Source organism: Lepisosteus platostomus, chromosome 23, assembly GCF_059453375.1.
Source record: "Lepisosteus platostomus isolate fLepPlt1 chromosome 23, fLepPlt1.hap1, whole genome shotgun sequence".
Lineage (NCBI taxonomy): Eukaryota > Metazoa > Chordata > Actinopteri > Semionotiformes > Lepisosteidae > Lepisosteus > Lepisosteus platostomus.
Window position 1 is genome coordinate 6449758 of NC_142633.1, and position 19750 is coordinate 6469507.

General features: G+C 40.7%; 3 long non-coding RNA genes across 4 annotated transcripts in view; all 3 read left to right on the top strand.

Moving 5' to 3' along the window:
* The window catches only part of LOC148641932 (uncharacterized), a 50553-nt gene that overhangs the window by 4332 nt on the left and 26471 nt on the right, over positions 1 to 19750 (top strand). The gene's annotated exons all lie outside the window — the stretch shown is intronic.
* Positions 742 to 12969, top strand: LOC148641933 (uncharacterized). The gene is made up of 3 exons (XR_015929660.1): positions 742 to 854; positions 3792 to 3941; positions 11866 to 12969. It is a non-coding gene; the product is annotated as an uncharacterized LOC148641933 (long non-coding RNA).
* On the top strand, positions 15669 to 19408 carry LOC148641934 (uncharacterized). Its single transcript, XR_015929622.1, has 3 exons — positions 15669 to 15853; positions 16475 to 16538; positions 18101 to 19408. It is a non-coding gene; the product is annotated as an uncharacterized LOC148641934 (long non-coding RNA).

Here is a 19750-nt window from a genome sequence, read left to right on the forward strand (position 1 = left end):
TTTTCTGGACTGGTTGGCCATATCCATCTGTTATATTTGGGAGACAGAAATGTCATAACTGATTCAAATTGGACAGTAACATCAGGGAAAACCCTAAAATCTGGTTTTTCTAATTCTTTTTTATCTCTTTGGTTTAAGCCAAGGTAAAGGTTGACTTCTGTCAATCCGATCCCCATCTGCACTCCCAGCTGTTTGACCTCTTCTTCAAAGAATTGAATAAATTCATGGCCCATATAAGTTTGTAGCAAGTTTTCATTAAATACTGTTGTGACAATAATTTGATCAGAATTAATTGGGGGGGGAAAAAGTCTACCAATTATATTGGCTAAATGTTCTGGGGTGATATCTTTCTCAAAGAGGTATTGTGTGTTGTTTTCTTTTAACTGCCCTGTGATATAGACTATCTTCCTCCCAGGAATAGTTATCAGATTCTGAAGACGTTTTATCTCACTGCCATCTTTAATTTTTTGTATTTTGCCTCTGTTATATTTGACATATTTCCAGCTGTTATCGTTGTAGCGCATCAGGATTGGTGTGGAACCATCTGCAACTTCTTGAAAGATCTTTGAGTACGAATTTTTAAAATCTTTATCATTGTTCAGCAAAACAAACACTCTCACAAGCTGATTAGATGATACCGAGACACTGTGCTGGAGGAACTGTAGGAGCACGGAGAAAACAAAGACAGACGCTGGCTTTAGCGTTGTCATGGCTGAAAGTCACTGCTCCCTCCAACAAGAATTCCTCTCAGACGGCAATTTTTATAGGGGAGCTCAGCAATGCGACTGAGTCAACAATACAGTATGTCCCTGCGTGATTATTATGTCATATTGCTGAAGCTTCTATAACATAAGGTAAATCATCTGTTGTAAAGACCAGCATGAAATGTACATGTAGCTTGTATTGATTTTCTGTTATTTATCCCTCATCTTGTAAGTTGTAAATAGTGTATGTTTTACTCTTGTAGATTTGTAGATAATTTTATATCTATATAAATCTATCTATCTTTATACTGTATCTAGATAATATCTTGTAAATCATTTTTCACATTCTTTTTACTAATAACACAGTATTAACTTGGTATGTGTAATTAGTCACAACCCGGGCACAAGAGACTGGAGAGTGGTGCAACACTTGAAGAGACCCGACTGAGCTAGTGCTCTAGGATGGAGGGAAAGTGAAATGGGAAAGGATATGATAATATAATAATTGATTACTGGCCAGTGGGGCTTAATAGGCCAAGGCTGGTCAGTGACAGAGAAGAGAAAGGAAATAAGGGGAGGTGTGTCAATCTTTATTTACTGTATCTCTTGCAGTAAATGCCCAGCCATCTACATTGGGGAAACAGGAAGGAGACTCGGAGACCGCTTCAGAGAACACGTCAGGGCTGTGAAGATTAAAGATCTCTCCAAGCCCATTGTTTCTCATTTCACCTCTGACGGCCACGACCACTCTAATCTCTCCGTCTGCGTTCTCAAAGACGGTTTTCCGAACTCGTACATCAGAAAGACCACCGAAACTAAAATTATTCTGCAGCTAGGATCACACATTCTCCCTTCCCTTAACGACAGATTACTGTTCTTTTAAACTTTCTCCATTCATTGGAAGTTTCATTTCACACCTCTCTGCACCCATTCTGACTTCACACCTCTTGATTGGCCTCTCTTTCTGTCCCCTGCTCCCGCCTCTCACTTCTCCTCCCTCTCAACCTTTGTTCTCCCGCTACTTTACCTTTGCCTACTGCCCTGTCTCTCTCACACCTGAAGAAGGCTCCACGGCCGAAACGTTGTGTTCTTTCTTCTTTTTTTCAGCATGGAATAAACCTATTACTTGTTCCTATAGTTACAGATGCCAGGCTGCAGATGCTGAAAGAGAAGAGTAGTGAGTTTGAAAAAGAAGGGAGGATGTATGGACAAAAGATCTACTAGCTGTAGAGTTAAGAAAGTAAGAGGAACTTTGAACAGTGAGAAAGAAAAAATTAACAACTGAGAAGCTGGAATGTGGACCTGAAACATCCTGTAGTAATTGTATAGTTGAAGTGGAAAAAGTGAGGAGTTGGGATGGGGATGAAAATTATAATGGGGTTTTCAATTTTTTTAAGTAGTGGTAAAGGTTTAATCTTGAATAACTGAATGACTTAAAGTGTTAAGTGTTATCTGCGGACCACAAGTAATGGCAGGTAGGATAAGATCAGACAAAGATTGTTTGGCACCATTGGAACATGTACTGTAGTAGAAGAAAATGCACAGGTTCTTATGGAGCATGTTAAGACTAGAGATGTACCTGTAGGTAGGAAAAAGATAATTTGGGGAAAGTTGAGGAATACACTTATAATACGAACACAGGGTTAGGCATGCTTTTGACAAATGGACAGAGGATGTTACAGACTGCAAAGGAAGATGATGAAGTTAAGTGACTCACTGAATATCCACTGTTGAATGTATACAATGATCCTGAAATGAGGATTGTATCTTAGATTTTGTGTAGTTGCTAGTGTTGAACTGTGTTGGATGCACATAAATTGAAGGAACAGGCAAACATTGCTGATGCTGAATTTTTCTCAATGAAACGTATGTTACGTTTATGAAATTCAAATATTTTAAACGTTTAATTAAAAAGTAAAACACTTACAGGTTACACAAAGTTTCTAAACTGACCACAAGGAAGAAAAATCACCTGTTTTTCATGCATAAAAAGTAGTTTTGTCTAAACTGTTTTTTAAAGTCATACAATGTCTACTGTTAGTTAAGCAGGTACACATAATTGTTTTTTTTTTTTAATTAAAAAAGCAGTTACCCATCCAGGCACTCCACTCAAAGTGCTTTACAGGTAATGGAGACTCCCCTCCACCACCACCAGTGTGCAGCCCCACCTGGATGATGCGACAGTGGCCATAGTGCACCAGAACGCCCCCCACACATCAGCTATCAGTGGGGAGGAGAACAGAGTGATGAAGCCAATTCATAGATGGGGATTATTAGGAGGCCATGATTGTGAAAGGCCAATGGGAAATTCGGCCAGGACCGGGGTTACACCCCTACTCTTTTCAAGAAACGCCCTGGGATTTTTAATGAACATAAAGAGTCAGGACCTCGGTTTGTCGTCTCATCTGAAGGACGACACCTTTTTACAGTACAGTGTCCCCATCACTATACTGGGGCATTAGGACCCACATAGACCGCAGGGTGAGTGCCCCCTACTGGCCCCACTAACACCTCTTCTAGCAGCAACCTTAGCTTTTCCCAGGAGTCTCCCATCCAAGTACGACCAGGCTCACACCTGCAGAGCTCCAGTGGGCTGCCAGCTGTGAGTTGCAGGGTTATATGGCTGCTGGCAATGTGATGCTTCAGCATCCTGATTTGGTAAGAACCGGTTTTCGGGTTTGGAGGGAACCCCGGGGCATATCCTACTCCCACAGGTTCAAGGAGAGGTTGCTATGCAGACCTTCCTTATATGACCTTAGGTTCCAGTGATGAAGCTGAAGAATACTAGAAAAGAGTATTATGGGATTTAAGCTGGGAGGGTACATGGGATGGTCAAATGGTGATCATTTTATTGCACTGTGTAACCTATCAACCAATGAAGACAGAAAGTGATAGTGTAGGTGGGAGCATAGTGAATCAGCCACGCCCACCTGAAAATGTATTTAATCTCTGATGCCTTCTTGGTACTTCGAGTTCTGCTTGTGTTGTGGAGCTCCCGTTGTTCTCTCAAACAGATCTTTTATTGTTTTTTTTTTTTGTTCTTGTTTTATTGTTACTGTTCTTAGTTCTCAGTTTCTCTCTCCCCAGTGTTCAGGTACATAATGTACAATCTACAAACACTTTTAGACATCGGAGCAAAATCTGCAGGACTATCACTTAATCTGAAAGATCTGGACTGCATCAGCTCGCACAGACTTCCCCGACAGGGCCTGGAAACCATGGTATCACCTCAACAAGGTAACTAAGCCAGGAAGCATCGCAAGCGATGCGAACGGAAACACCGTTAGCGGGCTGGGCTACAAGGTAGACTAAAGACCGAACGTAACAAACATCCTTTACCAACCATTTTACTCGCCAATGTCCGTTCCCTCAACAACAAACTCAAGGAACTCAGACTGAGACTCTCCACACAAAAAATTAAAGAATGTTGTGCTCTTATTTTCACTGAAACATGGGTAACAGACAGTTTTATGGACTCGGCTATACACCTAGATGGGTTCCCTGCCTTCCACATGGACAGAACCACAGAGTCCAGGGAGTATGCATTTTTATTAACAACGCGTGGTGCAACAATATATCTACCATCATGAAATACTGCTCACCCACTCTGGAATTTCTAAAGATCAAAATGCCGCCTCTTCTATCTGCCAAGGGAATTTACAACTGTTATTATCACCGCCGTCTACATCCCCCCTGATGCTAATGGCAAAGAAGCGCTAGAGGTACTGCACACTGCAATAAGCAAACAGGAATCTGCACGTCCCAATGCAACCTTTATCGTCGCGGGTGTCTTTAATCATACAAATCTCAACTCCGTTCTCCCAACATACCATCAGCATGTCTCTTTCCATACGAGAGGAGAAAACACTCTGGACCACATTTACACCAAGATTCAGAATGCTTACAAGACCATACCTCTCCCCCACTTTGGAAACACAGACCACATCACTCAGTTTCTCCTCCCAGCATACAGACAGCTGCACAGGCGAGTGAAACTAGTGGTCAGAACAGTGAAAGTGTGGCCTGAAGGAGCTGAATCAGTCCTGCAGGACTGTTTTGAATGCACTGCCTGGGATGTATTTAAAGAGGCAGCCACACAGTGACATACAGGAATATGCACCGTCAGTCACTAGCCACAGGACATGTGCTGAAGATGTTACACTCACAAAAGAATAAGAACTTTTCCCAGTCGCATACCCAGTTGCGTCCTCAGAACCAGCGCCAATCAACTGGCAGGTGTATTCACAGACATTTTCAACATGTCCCTGGTGCAAGCTGTAGTCCCCACCTCGTTGAAGACATCCACCATCATCCCAATACCGAAAAAAAACAATTGTGACATCCCTTAATGACTACCGCCTGGTGGCACTAACTCCTGTCATCATGAAGTTCTTCAAGAGGCTGGTCACGGGGCACATTAAGGACACCATTCCAGACACACTGGACCCATACTAATCTCCATTGCCATACACACTGCCGTATCCCATCTGGATAAAAAGAACACATACGCAAGACTACTATTCATTGACTTCAGCTCAGCTTTTAACACCATCATTCCAGAAAAACTAGTCAAGGAACTCAGTGCACTGGGTCTCGACATCACCCTCTGCAACTGGATTCTGGACTTCCTGACAGGCAGACCCCAGGCTGTCAGGCTTGGAAACCACACCTCCAGCACACTAACTCTGAACACTGGGGTCCCCCAGGATTGTGTGCTTAGTCCATTGCTCTACTCCCTCAACGTCAGCAGAACTAAGGGGCTGATCGTTGATTCCAGAAAACTTCAAACAGTCATGCTCCTATTCATATCAATGGGACATAAGTGGTTAGAGTAAGTAACTTCAAATTCCTTGGCATCCATGTCACCGCGGACCTCACATGGTCTCTCAGCGCCACTTGTCTGATCAAGAAAGCGCAACAGCTGTACTTCCTAAGACGGTTGAAGAAGGCTAAGATATCTCCCCAGATCTAACTTTTTCAGATGCACTACAGAAAGCACACTGACAGGCTGCATCACAGTGTGGTATGGCAACTGCAGCATTGCTGACCGCAAAGCCCTACACTGGGTGTTGAAAACTGCCCAGTCCATCACTGGGGTTGCTCTCCCATCCATTAAGGATATTTATTACAGATGGTGCTTGAGGAAAACTAAGCATCATTAAAGACCCCACACACCCCAGCTACAGACTGTTTGACCCTCTACCACCTGGAAAATGGTATCAGAGCATTTGGGCCCAGAGTACCAGTATAATGACAATTAACTTTAACTTGATCCTATCCCAGAAGGGTAGGACACAAGACAGGACAACACCTTGCAGCCCAGCAGACACTTGGGAGAATATGAAGGTTCCAATTAGCCTAGTCCACAAGCCTCTGGGAGGTGAAAAGAAACTAGTAGGTGAAAAACTAAACCCTGAAAAGCAGGATGAACATGGCCTCCTGTGCACTTACAGGCTTGTGGTGCTGTTGGTGACAAGTGACCCTCATCCCCAATCTGCACTGCACCTCCAGTGTGGGGCTCTGTACCCTGTGATATGTTAAAAGACGAGTGACTCAGACCTGCCTGTCTTCACTTCCTAACTCTTCCCAGTGTGCAGGTGTGGGGTTTGTAGCTACAGTATAAGCCGAAACATAGCTGGCTATTCCAGATTGAGTGAGTAGAACGATCAAGAAGAGACTTAATCTTCTGCAAATAAAAAACTGTGCAACACTCATGACATTAATTACATTACCGGAGATGGCAGAGATGGTCAATTTTGGTAACCATATTCTGCAAATGTCTGAACAAGGCCGAGGTATTTAATCACATTCAGATTTAAAGAATACCAACAGGGTATCTGTTGAGCAAGTTGAGCCCAGGGGCAATGGCAGTTGAGCAGCGATCGCAGGGGAGGAGAGTTTGTCTCATATTTACAGTGATGTGATCACTTGTAACTGGTTAGAACTGAGAATTATCTTCCTCCAGAACCTTCATTATGAACTCCATTTATGCTTCAGATACTGTACATATTCAGCTATAAGTCTGTTATAATTAATATAGTATAAAATGTAAATTACCTGGCTGCACGAAGCTGGAGAGATTACTGGTGTCTCTAGGATGAAGATGCTCCTGAAAAAGGACATGAAAGGGACTGAACCAGTTTTTGTTGTGGTCCTAAATTTTGCTCAAATTGTGTTTTTCTTGTAATCAGATCATATTGATACTGTTACAATTCAAGAATTAAAATGAACTTTAAGCAGAAGCTGAGGTGTTTACTGAGCTGTAGGTAGGCTGAGAGAAAGGGAAATCTTGTGAGAAATTACTTGGTAATCATAATAAAGAATGAACATTCAACACACAGAAAGATGGCATTAGAAGACACAGGAGAGAAAGGACAAGACAGGGAATGAGTGGAAGGAAAAGAGAGAGATACTGTAGAAACCAGCATCTTTAGAATAAGGAGGCAGGTTCCCATTTGCTTTTGGCCTTTCAAGCTATACAGCAACGGAGTTTATCTGTCTTGATGAGGTATTATATAACATTTCAAGTTGGCATTCCAGGTTTCTGGGTTTGTTGAACGTAGACTTCAGAGACACCTTCTTTTGTAAATAGTGTAACTTTTGTGTTGTACAGTATGTTGTATAATGTGATGTGTTGTTTAGTTTTGTGATGTGTTATTGTTAATAAATATTTCTTTGTTCTAGTTTGTTCCTTTGCACCAGAACTGTGCCAGAGAAATAAGGAATGAATGTTCCTGAAATTGTACCAATTGCTGATGTATATCTGTTTATTTTATTTCCCACTCACTGTTTTCCTGAAATCCCTTATTTATAACAGTTTGTTCACTTATACATTTAATAACTATTTCATCATAATAAAAAATCAATTAATGGTGCCAAAATATTGAGGATTTGGCAATTAAATACAGCTTGATCTGAGAAAGGTACTATATCATGGATTCTGATTAACATAGAAATCATTTAACTTAGACTGGTCAAAACAGTGTTTTTAAAAAACATAAAATGAACAAATCTCCCATACAGCATGCTAAAAGAATGGAAATGTTTTGGAATGTTGCAGGACAGGTAGATTGAAAGTGTGAAATGAAGTTTAACTTACCGTTAGTCAGGAAGAGCTGGGTGAAAGCTCTGCATGCTGCTCCATCTTTTATACTGTTAATCAGAATCCATTTACATACAGTACTCTGAATTTTTAATGCCTCATTGGCCTGTCACGGTCCTGGTTGCTGGATCAGATATTGATTGGAGAAACACATGGTCTTTTCTGACATCGCATGACATTCAGTCAATTCTAGGTGTTCTATGAAAAAATTGTAGCTTTGTAAATTTATAACTCCTTGTACACTGAAGGCACCAGGTTTCCTTGACATTTTACCAGGAATAAAAAGCTTTCTGATCTTACATGGAGGGATGGATCTTTGTGCATTTAACTAAAGTCCATAGTCAAACCTAGAGGTTCATTAGTCCCGGTTTCTGTAGCATTCAATAGACTGGGAATACTAGTGAGATCGTAACACCTACTCTAATCTGTCCCTGTATACAATGTCTTGCTAAAGTATTTCTGCCCCCCACACTGATGCACAATTATGTACAATTACAAATAGTGTACAGTATATGAACACTAAACACACTTCACGAGTGATAACACCGAAGAATTAAATGTATTGAAAATATTTATTGAGTAAGTCAATTTGGGCTAACCTGGCTATAGGACAAGCAGGCTACGCCCCCCCTTCAGAGTAAGGAGTTAACAAGCAGTATCTGCAAAGGTGGAGGTAGAGTAGAGTGGGAATGCATAAGACCGATGTGAGGGAGAGAAGGGGTGACTTACACCAAAAAAAGACAACATTTCCTGGAATGAGCAGCATATTCTGAGATATAGATAGAGGCAACAAAACATCCGGTGACATGAAGCGGGCCTTTGACACTGTAAACATCACTTTCAACCCAATAAAAATATTGCTCTCGACTTTGAGACAGTTTTGCCGACAAATACTATGGACATAGATCACATGAAAAATTCTGCAGTAAAATATCTGCTGCATAACATGTACTTATTCGTTGGCCCATCACATTACACAAGTCATTACAGTGACTAGTGAGCAGGAGGGGCTGGTTTTACATGACAATTCTTGCAACTTTTGCTCTTACCCGTGGTAACATTGAAACCATACAGTAATTTCACAACGTTCACGATTTGGTGCTTAATTATGAATTTGTAAAATTTTGCAAGAAATGATTTTATAACTGAGAAATAATAACCAGTCTAAGAAATTCCCCGTTAAATGCTTATTTATACTGCACACTTTTTTCATTCACAGAAAGAATATCAGCCAAAGCTGCAAAGAAAAACAAACCAAAATATGTTGATTATATAAATATTCACCCCCCTGAGCTAATCCTTGGTGGAAGCATGTTTGGCTACAATACAGCAGCTTGTTGTGGAGATAGATGGAAAAGTCTCAATCAACTTTACACAGTGGAATGGTGCAATTTCCCCTTTCTTCCTCACAAACTTCCTCAAGATCTGTCATATGGGTTGGGGATCATTGATGGACAGCAATTTTCAGGTCTTTCTTTCTACAAAGCACTGTACATGCATGTACTTGTTATATTTATCATTGAATATTGTAACACTCTACTCTGTATCGCCTAGTAGACTATGATCTCAATCCACCTTAGACCTAAGAAACATAAACCAGGTCAAATTAACATTTACTCTTTAATCTAAGGAATATGCTTCATTTCTGTCATACAGTAGGTGAAGTTTTTATGAGGCTGAATCTCAATTCTTTTAGTGCAATGTGGTGTTTTCGCTGAACACAAGAAAATAAAAACCTACAGTGAAATGAAAAGAGGTCATTCAGGTCGTCTAAAATGTTTTGTAATTTGAAGTTAACTGGCCCAGAGTAAATTAATGCAAATGTTTCCTGAAAGAAGCCAGACTGACGTCTTTAACAACCCGGCTGAGTAGCTTGTTCCAGACTCCCACAACCCTTTGGGTAAAGGAGTGCCTCCTGTTCTGGTTTTAAATGCACATATTTGTCTCTTTTGCTCTCTGGTTCATGTTTCACTGTTAATATTGAAGAAATCTGCTAATGACTTTATTGAAGGCTTTGAGGATTATGAATACTTTAATAAAGACCCCTCAGGTTTACTGTTTCTTCTTTCAAGTTCAATCATTTAAGATGAAAAAGAGACATTTTGGGGTAACATAGTCCAGTAAAATATAATATAAATGACATAATCTTGTCTGTGTCTGTGCTTGTCACTGAGAAGTTCATTTTGATCATCTTCTCAAACACAATTGTTCGGGGTGGTTATAATTTACATCTATTAAGAATATAAACAGTCTATAGATCTTCTTTTCCAAACGTAAGTAATAATAGATGTACATCAACCATCCAACAATGAACAAGAGCTTTAATAACTAAAAGAAAGAATACATTGTATTAAATTCAAATTTATTTAGAAAATACATTTATCCACATTACAGAGAAACTGTGCCTCAACACATTGAAATTATATAGAAGCAATTGTCCCTCTTGGTTACTTTAGTATCACAGTTCATTGAATATTCTTTTTTTTCCACATGGTTATGATTATTGTATAATTTCCATAAAGCTAATATTACCTTATAATGTGGTTTTTGAACAAAGTACAGTGTTCTGCTGTTAATATTTATCTGTCAGTTTTGGTCTATTTTATCAAAAGCAGCTCACACTAGGGGGTACAAGATAATAATAGTAATAATAATTGCTTACACTTATATAGTGCTTTTCTGGACACTCCACTCAAAGCCCTTTACAGGTAATAGGGTCTACCCTCCACCACCACCATTGTGCAGCATCCACCTGGATGAGAGTAATGAAGCCAATTCATAGATGGGGATTATTAGGAGGTCATGATTGGTAAAGGCAATTGGGAAATTTGGCCAGGACACCAGGGTTACACCCCTACTCTTTTCGAGAAACGCCCTGGGATTTTTAATGACCACAGAGAGTCAGGACCTCAGTTTTACGTCTCATCTGAAGGACAGCACCTGTTTACAGTATCTATACTGGGGCATTAGGACCCACATGGTCCACAGGGTGAGCGCCCCCTGCTGGCCCCACTAACACCTCTTCCAGCAGCAACCTTAGTTTTTCCCAGGAAGTCTCCCATCCAGGTACTGACCAGGCTCACACCTGCTTAGCTTCAGTGGGTTGCCAGTTGTGAGTTGCAGGGTGATATGGCTGCTGTTGTAAAATAACTTACAATACACCCTCTCTTTCACCTCTCTGTCAAAGGCTGCAGCACAAAGAAGTGGGAGGGGGGGGATACTTTAGCAAGGCACTGTATACAGGGGCAGATTAGAGTAGGGGTTAGGATCTCACTAGTATTCCCAGTCTATTGAACGCTACAGAAACTGGGACTAATGAACCTCTAGGCTTGACTATGGACTTTACTTAAATGCACAATGATCCATCTCTCCAAGTAAGATCAGAAAGCTTTTTATTCCTGGTAAAAGGTCAAGGCAACTTGGTGCCTTCTGTGTACAAGGACTGAAGAGCTACAAATTTACAAAGCTACAATTTTTTCATAGAACACCTAGAATTTACTGAATGTCAGACAAGAGCTGAAATATAGACTAAGAAACTCTAGAAATCAACACATTGTCTTAACTGCCGCCCTTCCCTGCCTGTGCTTTAAGCATTTTTACTGTGAACATTCGGTACAATAGATCTGTAGCAGGATCCATAAAGCTTTCCATGAACTTGTGTATTCAGCCTCTTTGTTTTTATTAACAGTGTGCATTTCATGAATTCTCTTAAATGCAAAGTAATTCTACCCCATTTTTTTCTCAGATAAGATTCTGTAATCTTTTATTGCACTGGTTAACTCTTGAATTGGATCTTTTTAATTGTTTTACACTGGTAACCAATATAAGATTTCAGGTTCTGATATCTCTGTTTAACTTTCATTTCAGGAAATTCTCTAGAATCAGCTCTAGAGAAGATAAATACATTGACCAGCTTTTTAGCAGCTCTGAAAGGGCTTTCAGAGACAAGATTGGACATTGGAAATATTTCTGAGATGGAAAAAAAATATTTTTACAATATTTACAAAATAAAAGACATTTATATCCCATTTCTGTCTTTCTGTTTCTTTCCAAATTCAGGGCATTGTGTCCTAAGAAGACTAGGACGCAGGAGCAGTATGACAGCGATGACCCTGCAGCCTACAGGAACATGCCTGTGGTACACAGACACAGATAAGATCACTTTATTAGCCATGTACAATTTCTTGCATTAGGAATTTGTCTTTTCACATACCCCAGCTTGCTCTCCATGGGACACACAGACAGCGAGAGAGAAGCTTGGGGTCAGAGCACAGGGTCAGCCATTGTACAGCGCCCCTGGAGCAGTTGGAGTTAAGGGCCTTGCTCAGGGGCCCAAGGGAGTAGGTTTCCTCTGCCAGCTGCTGGATTTGAACCAGCAACCTTCCAGCCACAGGCACAGCTCCTGAGCCACAGTGCCACCCCTCTGCCCTATAAGATAACTTTATTACCCATATACAAGTTCTTGCACTAGGAATTTGTATTTTCACATACCCCAACTTGCTCTCCATGAGACACACAGGAGGGGAGAGAGAAGCTTGGGGTCAGAGCACAGGGTCAGCCATTAATACAGCACCCCTGGAATAGTTGGGGTTAAGGGCCTTGCTCTGGGGCCCAACGGAGGAGGATTTCTCTGCCGTCCGCAGGATTTGAACAGGCAACTTTCCAGCCACAGGCGCAGATCCTTATCCACAGAGCCACTGCAGGTTATGGTTACAGAGGACAGGGCCCTGGCCTGGGTTACTAACTCGCAGTGTAGAGTCTGCAGACCCCTGAGCCTCACCCAGAATACCTGCGGTCAGCTTCAGCAGCAGGGCTGAGGGGGTTGATTCAGACAGAGAGGCTCTGAGTCAGGAAGGGGTCAGATTGAGTTGAGCTGTGCTGCAGTACACCCGGCGATCTGGTGCTGATGTGAATACAGGCAGTATCTGCTCTGAATATGACAGAGGTGTGGACACCTCCAATGTGCAGATGGTTTTCTCAGGCAGACAGTGCCATTTCTATAAACCAGACAGATGGAGATGGGCGGTGAAAATGGTACCAAGAGGAGTGTGACCTCATTTTCATAGCTGCAGCTTGCAGTTTTGTATAATTCATTGTGACTAGACTTCTCTTTCATTTAATATTTGCCTTTTTAATATAAAATTTGACTTCCTAGTTATTTTCCTCCTGTACCCACCAGTTATGCAGTTATTACACTCTCTCTTGAGATCTGTGAGCTCATGTATTTAGTTTAAAATCATAGGATATGAGTTAAATATACTGATAATATAATATGAACTGATATTATCATACTAGTAATATGAAATCATATAAACATTATTATTTTATTAACGTGAAGGGCAGGACTTGTGAGAGACGTATTCCAGGCCGAGATTGACAGTCCAGACTTCAGTCTGACACTGTCACGATCGCTAACCCCTCCTCTTAAGGGAGCTCCAGCCCTTCCTCGTTCCTTCCCATTGTCTGCACCTGTTCCCTATTCCCGTTCCCAATTAAAAGCCAGACGCTGACCTCACTCCTGGCTTCTCATTGATTTCCGTGTCGTGAGAGCCCGGGGTCCTGCTGCGTCTGGCTCCGTTATGGTTTTAGTTTCCTGGTCCTGATTCCCTGCCCCGCCGGTCCCGACCCGGTTCTGGTTTTAACTACGGATGGATCCCCTGGTCTTGGACTAAACCTCTCGTCTTGGATTCCTCCTCTGGATTTACCCTTGGATTGTTCGCCCTGGATTCACTCCCCCCGGACACTAGCACTGCATGGACACGCCCCCCTGTCTCCTGACCGACTCCTGCATGATATTTTTCCCCTTGTGTCTTCACTATTCTGGATTGCGTCGTCCGCATAGGGCCCGGAAAGAACTGTTCGTGACAGACACGCTGTCTCTGTGAGAAGTTCCTATGGCTGTGGTCCTGCTGGAAGTGGGAGATTCTGCTGACTGCGAACAGACAGACAGGAACAGCAGTCATCAGTTAACCCCTGCTTTCATTCCCTCTAGAAATCTACAGTGGTTGTTTTCTGAAGGTCCAACAGAGATAGGATGATTTGCCCAAAATTATTCAGTTCATTTATGATCTACATTAACCTATAGTTTATAAAAATAGACACTATTATTCCTACATAAGTTTAGCAGAAATTAGTAGATATTTATTGCTGAATTCTGGAAAAAATATTCATTGGAAAAATGTGAAAAAATACAGTACTTTGTGGATTATTAGCTCTGCAGAGAGACTGCTTTCTCCACACAGCCTCACTTTTGGCCTTTTCCTTTTAATAAAGTTTACAGACTAAAAAAGGTGTGGAGTGTGTCTGTGTGGAGAAAGGCAGTTACAGCGGAGTTCAGTGCTCTGTCACCCCCAGTCAGATGTGCCCGGTGCAGCTCTGCGTGTGTCAGTGCATTGTGCTGCAGTGCGAAATTGAGAACAGGATTAATAATAAAAGGGTGAACTATTCTTTCTGGGAAAGCGTCACAGGACAGTTCGAGTCCCGTTCAGATACTGAGGCGAATTCTCTCACCCCATTCCTTAGGCATTCCTTATTAATATTGCCCTCATACTGACATGGACATACTGGGTCCTGGCTTTGAGTTCATGTGCTTAGTCACTTTAGCTCCAGTTTGATGTACATGACTGTTCATTTGCACTTGAAAGTGATATTCAAACAATTTGCTGACACTATCTTTTCTTCTCAGTTGCTGTTCGCAGTTTAATTAAGACAGTGGGGTGAGGAAAATTTACATTCACAATTTACATATGCTCTGCAGCATTCTAGTTTTGATCTTATTTTTAATTACTAATTCAATTTTTTAAAAAGTTCTAATAGAAAGTCAGGAGGAAGGGTAGATCCTAAACTCACACACTTCTTCTCCCCTGCATGTATAGGTCTCGCACCCAAGACTTCCTGTAGCGCATCTCTCTCATAACCCCCTTCCTCCCCCACTGATCCCTCTACACCACTGGCTGAATTCTTGTAATAAAGGTGAGGTCTGGACGCCTTCTGGTGCAGCTGACAATTCCTTCAGCCAAGTGAATGACATAAAATACACTCCGCATGTCTCTCACATTTATTATGATATAACCAAACTACTGAATACTAGTTCTTTGAATTTAAAAACTGAACCAAAATTGTACAGCTGTATCAGTTTCCTGGGTTGACCATCAGTTTAACCCTGCAGTGAGAGTGACCACAGCTCTATTCCACCAATGTAAGACTGACCACTGTGGTGAGAGTGACCACAGTTCTGTTCCACTGCGGTGACACTGAACACAGTTCTGTTCCACTGTGGTCAGTGACCACAGTTGAGAGTGACCACAGTTCTGTTCCAATGCGGTGACACTGACCACTGTTCTGTTCCACTGTGGTGAGAGTGACCACAGTTCTGTTCCACTGCGGTGAGAGTGACCACAGTTCTGTTCCACTGCGGTGACACTGACCACAGTTCTGTTCCACTGCAGTGACACTGACCACAGTTCTGTTCCACTGCAGTGACACTGACCACAGTTCTGTTCCACTGCGGTGACACTTACCAGAGTTCTGTTCCACTGCGGTGACACTGACCACAGTTCTGTTCCACTGTGGTGAGAGTGACCACAGTTCTGTTCCACTGCGGTGACACTTACCAGAGTTCTGTTCCACTGCGGTGACACTGACCACAGTTCTGTTCCACTGTGGTGAGAGTGACCACAGTTCTGTTCCACTGCGGTGACACTGACCACAGTTCTGTTCCACTGTGGTGAGAGTGACCACAGTTCTGTTCCACTGCGGTGACACTGACCACAGTTCTGTTCCACTGTGGTGAGAGTGACCACAGTTCTGTTCCACTGCGGTGACACTAACCTGGTGAGAGTGACCACAGTTCTGTTCCACTGTGGTGAGAGTGACCAAAGTTCGGTTCCACTCGGTGGCACTGACCACAGTTCTGTTCCTGTGTGATGTCAGAGACCCCACCTTGCCCCAGCACAGAGCTGATATTGTCTTCCTCCCCTCTGCTCTGCACAAGCTGATGGCTCATGGGGTCCAGGAAGACAGCGATCAGGAGGACATCGCAGATGAGGTGAGGAGTCTGTAGACACCAAACATTTAGTTCATAGTGCAAGAACCAGGAATCTCTTATTCAGTCATAGATATAGTGAAGTCACTGAGGTGAGTACAGATTACAGTAAAATCTGTTAGATGATGTTTTGAAAAAAATATGTCAGTTAAACATTGCTCCAAATTGTTAAGATGTGATATAGTAATGAAAAACATATTTAGTAATTATTTAGTATAAAGTACTTAAGCATATTGTTCTGTACTCAATAGTTATCATATTACAGTAATGACCTTATTGATTTACAAACAGTACGGTTCATTTTTCTGGGATTCACTGTAAGTAAAAAAATACTTACAAATAAATATTGTTCAAAGTTTTGCAGTTATCTAAAAAATACATTTAAAATTATAAACATTGTACATTACAACTCCTCTCCTACCTTAGTACAAAACAATTCATACAGTACCACACTTTATCTAGGTGTACCAGGTTTGGTTTATGCAAAGTATGTTTCACAGTGTTTCAGAACTGGCCACAGGCATTAGAAGATCCACCTGCCACCTGGGCCTTAATATCATAGATTGACAATGAGCCAATGTTAAACTTCTTCATCAACACATTGCAGTTATCTTCTCTTTCAAGGAGCTTTATGAAGACCAGGTTTTGGGTAATGGCTGTAGTGATCTGGAAGGAAGGAAGGAGGAAGGTGAGTGAGGACGTGTGTCATGAGTGTGATCTCTTTCACCATGAGTATAAATGCTTATACTGCACACTTTTATGGATGAAGAACGAATATCAGCCAAAGCTGCAAAGAAAAACAAACCAAAATATGTTGATTATATAAATATTCACCTGCCTGAGCTAATCCTTGGTGGAAACACGTTTGGCTACAATACAGCAGCTTGTTGTAGAGTTATAGTTGTGGAGATAGATGGAAAAGTCTCAATCAACTTTCCACAGTGGAATGGTGCAATTTCCCCTTTCTTCCTCACAAACTTCCTCAAGATCTGTCATATGGGTTGGGGATCATTGATGGACAGCAGTTTTCAGGTCTTTCTTTCTACAAAGCACTGTACATGCATGTACTTGTTATATTTATGATATTCAATGATAACACTCTACTCTGTATCGCCTAGTAGACTATGATCTCAATCCACCTTAGACCTAAGAAACATAAACCAGGTCAAATTAACATTTACTCTTTAATCTAAGGAATATGCTTCATTTCTGTCATACAGTAGGTGAAGTTTTTATGAGGCTGAATCTCAATTCTTTTAGTGCAATGTGGTGTTTTCTCTGAACACAAGAAAATAAAAAGCTACAGTGAAATGAAAAGAGGTCATTCAGATCGTCTAAAATGTTTTGTCATTTGAAGTTAACTGGCCCAGAGTAAATTAATTCAAATGTTTCCTGAAAGAAGCCAGACTGACGTCTTTAACAACACAGCTGAGTAGCTTGTTCCAGACTCCCACAACCCTTTGGGTAAAAGAACGCCTCCTGTTGTGGTTTTAAATGCACATATTTGTCTCTTTTCCTCTCTGGTTCATGTTTCACTATTAATAGTGAAGAAATCTTCTGAATTACTTAGTTGAAGGCTTTAAGGATTTTGAATACTTTAATAAAGACCCCTCAAGTTTACTGTTTCTTCTTCAAGTTCAATCATTTAAGAAGAAAAAGAGACATTTTGGGGTTACGTAGTCCAGTAAAATATAATATAAATGACATAATCTTGCCTGTGTCTGTGCTTGTCTCTGGAAAGTTCATTTTGATTATCTTCTCAAACACAATTGTTTGGGGTGGTTATAATTTTCATCTATTAAGAATATAAACTTCTTAGTCTATAGATCTTCTTTTCCAAACTTAAATAATAATGGATGTACATCAACCGTCAAACAACGAACAAGAACTTTAATAAGTAAAAGAAATAATAAAATGTATTAAATTCTATTTTATTTAGAAAATACATTTAACCACATTACAGAGAAACTGTGCCTCAACACATTGAAATTATATAGAAGCAATTGTCCCTCTTGGTTACTTTAGTATCACAGTTCATTGAATATTCTTTTTTTTCCACATGGTTATGATTATTGTATAATTTCCATAAAGCTAATATTGTCATTCTAATGCGGTTTTTGAACAAAGTACAGTGTTCTGCTGTTAATATTTATCAGTCAGGTTGGGTCTATTTTATCAAAAGCAGCTCACACAAACTAGGGGGTACAAGATAACTTACAATACACCCTCTCTTTCACCTCTCCTTCAAAGGCTGCAGCACAACGATGTTCAGTAACTATTTCAGAGAGCCAGACCAGAGCAGAAACATAAACCAAGAAACTCTAGAAATCAACACATTGTCTGAAGTGCTGTCCATGCTTGCCTGTGCACAGAGGGGCTTCTACCGGAGTCTCTCAGGTTCGTAGCTCCAGCTGGGACAGGTTTGCCTCCCTGGCACAGAGAGGTTCCCACAGCCTTTCCCCAAATCACTACTTATACACAAAACTGGAAACCCAGTTGTTCAGACTCACAAATTTGTGCAACATTGAGAAATTAACAAGTATTCCGGTGGACCCCTGGAAGAGAGTGACATTTTGAATCCACATATAAGAGACTCAGTTAAAGCTGCCTATAACCAAGGCATTATCTTGAAAATAGAAGTGGATTTAGATCTGTCAATAGTTACAGTAGGAACTAGCCCCAAGTACACCACTCCTCTCCCACATTTAAGAACAGAAATATAGTAGAAAAATGTCACACAATACAAACTGCATCTGAAGTAAATTTATTACATTCATTCTGCTAAACAGAGAAAAATAATTTTGCATTGTTTGCCAAGTGCAGGTACTGTAGCTATAAATCTTCCTAATCAGAAGCACATAATTGTGGTGCTTAAAAATAATTCTATCTCCTTCTTCACCTGAGTGATGTCTTCTGTCTCTTCGGTTATAAATAGAGGATACTACAAGTCCTGCACACAATACAAATATTTTATGCTTAAAAATAAAGCCTTTCTCTAGAACGTGTTGAGGTAGTATGGATCGAACTGTACTGATTTGCTGTTGAAGTTGATTACATTATCCTTCAGAATATAGCTGGTCATGGTCCTTGTATTTAACTCATAATAATGTCCGTCATATGTTCTCGTGTGTGCAATTAAACATGGGAAACTGGTACCAGACAGAGGTAGTAGAGGAATAAAGGCTGTAGATTAATGAGATGGCAGTACTGAGTTCAGGCAGATTTTAACAAAGTACATGAAAACAAATTAAACAGGCATGTGAGCAGATTTTATTATTAATATTTTTCAAATGTGGTCTTTTTAAGCATCATTTCAAACACAGCGACACAAAAAATGATCAGATATTCTTTTCTCAATGATTTGTACGGTTAATATTGCATTTCAGATTGCATTTCAGTGATTTTTTACACTTTGTCTTTATGTGTTGAGTTGCTTTTAGCACTTCCAAATGCTGGATTATTCTTAGAATATCTTATAACATTTAGTTGCCATCAAATATACAGGAAATGCCTTTAAGGATTCCCAATGAATTGCTAACATTCTCAACCATGGTCACCTGTCTGTCCTGTCAGAAAGCTGCATATTTGTGGTAAGGACTACAGCAATTGGGAGCCTTATTGCAGAGGCACAGGGCACAAGGCAGGACTGCTGTACATCCCAGATGATTTATTACCACACCCATTGCAGGACACACACAGGAACAATTTAGAGACACGTTTAACCTAGGCAGCTTCTCTGAAGTGGAAAACTACAGGAATATGGGGAGAACATTTAACAAGCTGAAAATGACCAAAAAATTCATATTCTCTTTCAAAGGTTTAATTGAATTTCTGGAAAGAAAATACTCTACTTATGTCTTATTACATTGTTCATCATTATTACCTGGTCCATTCTTATAA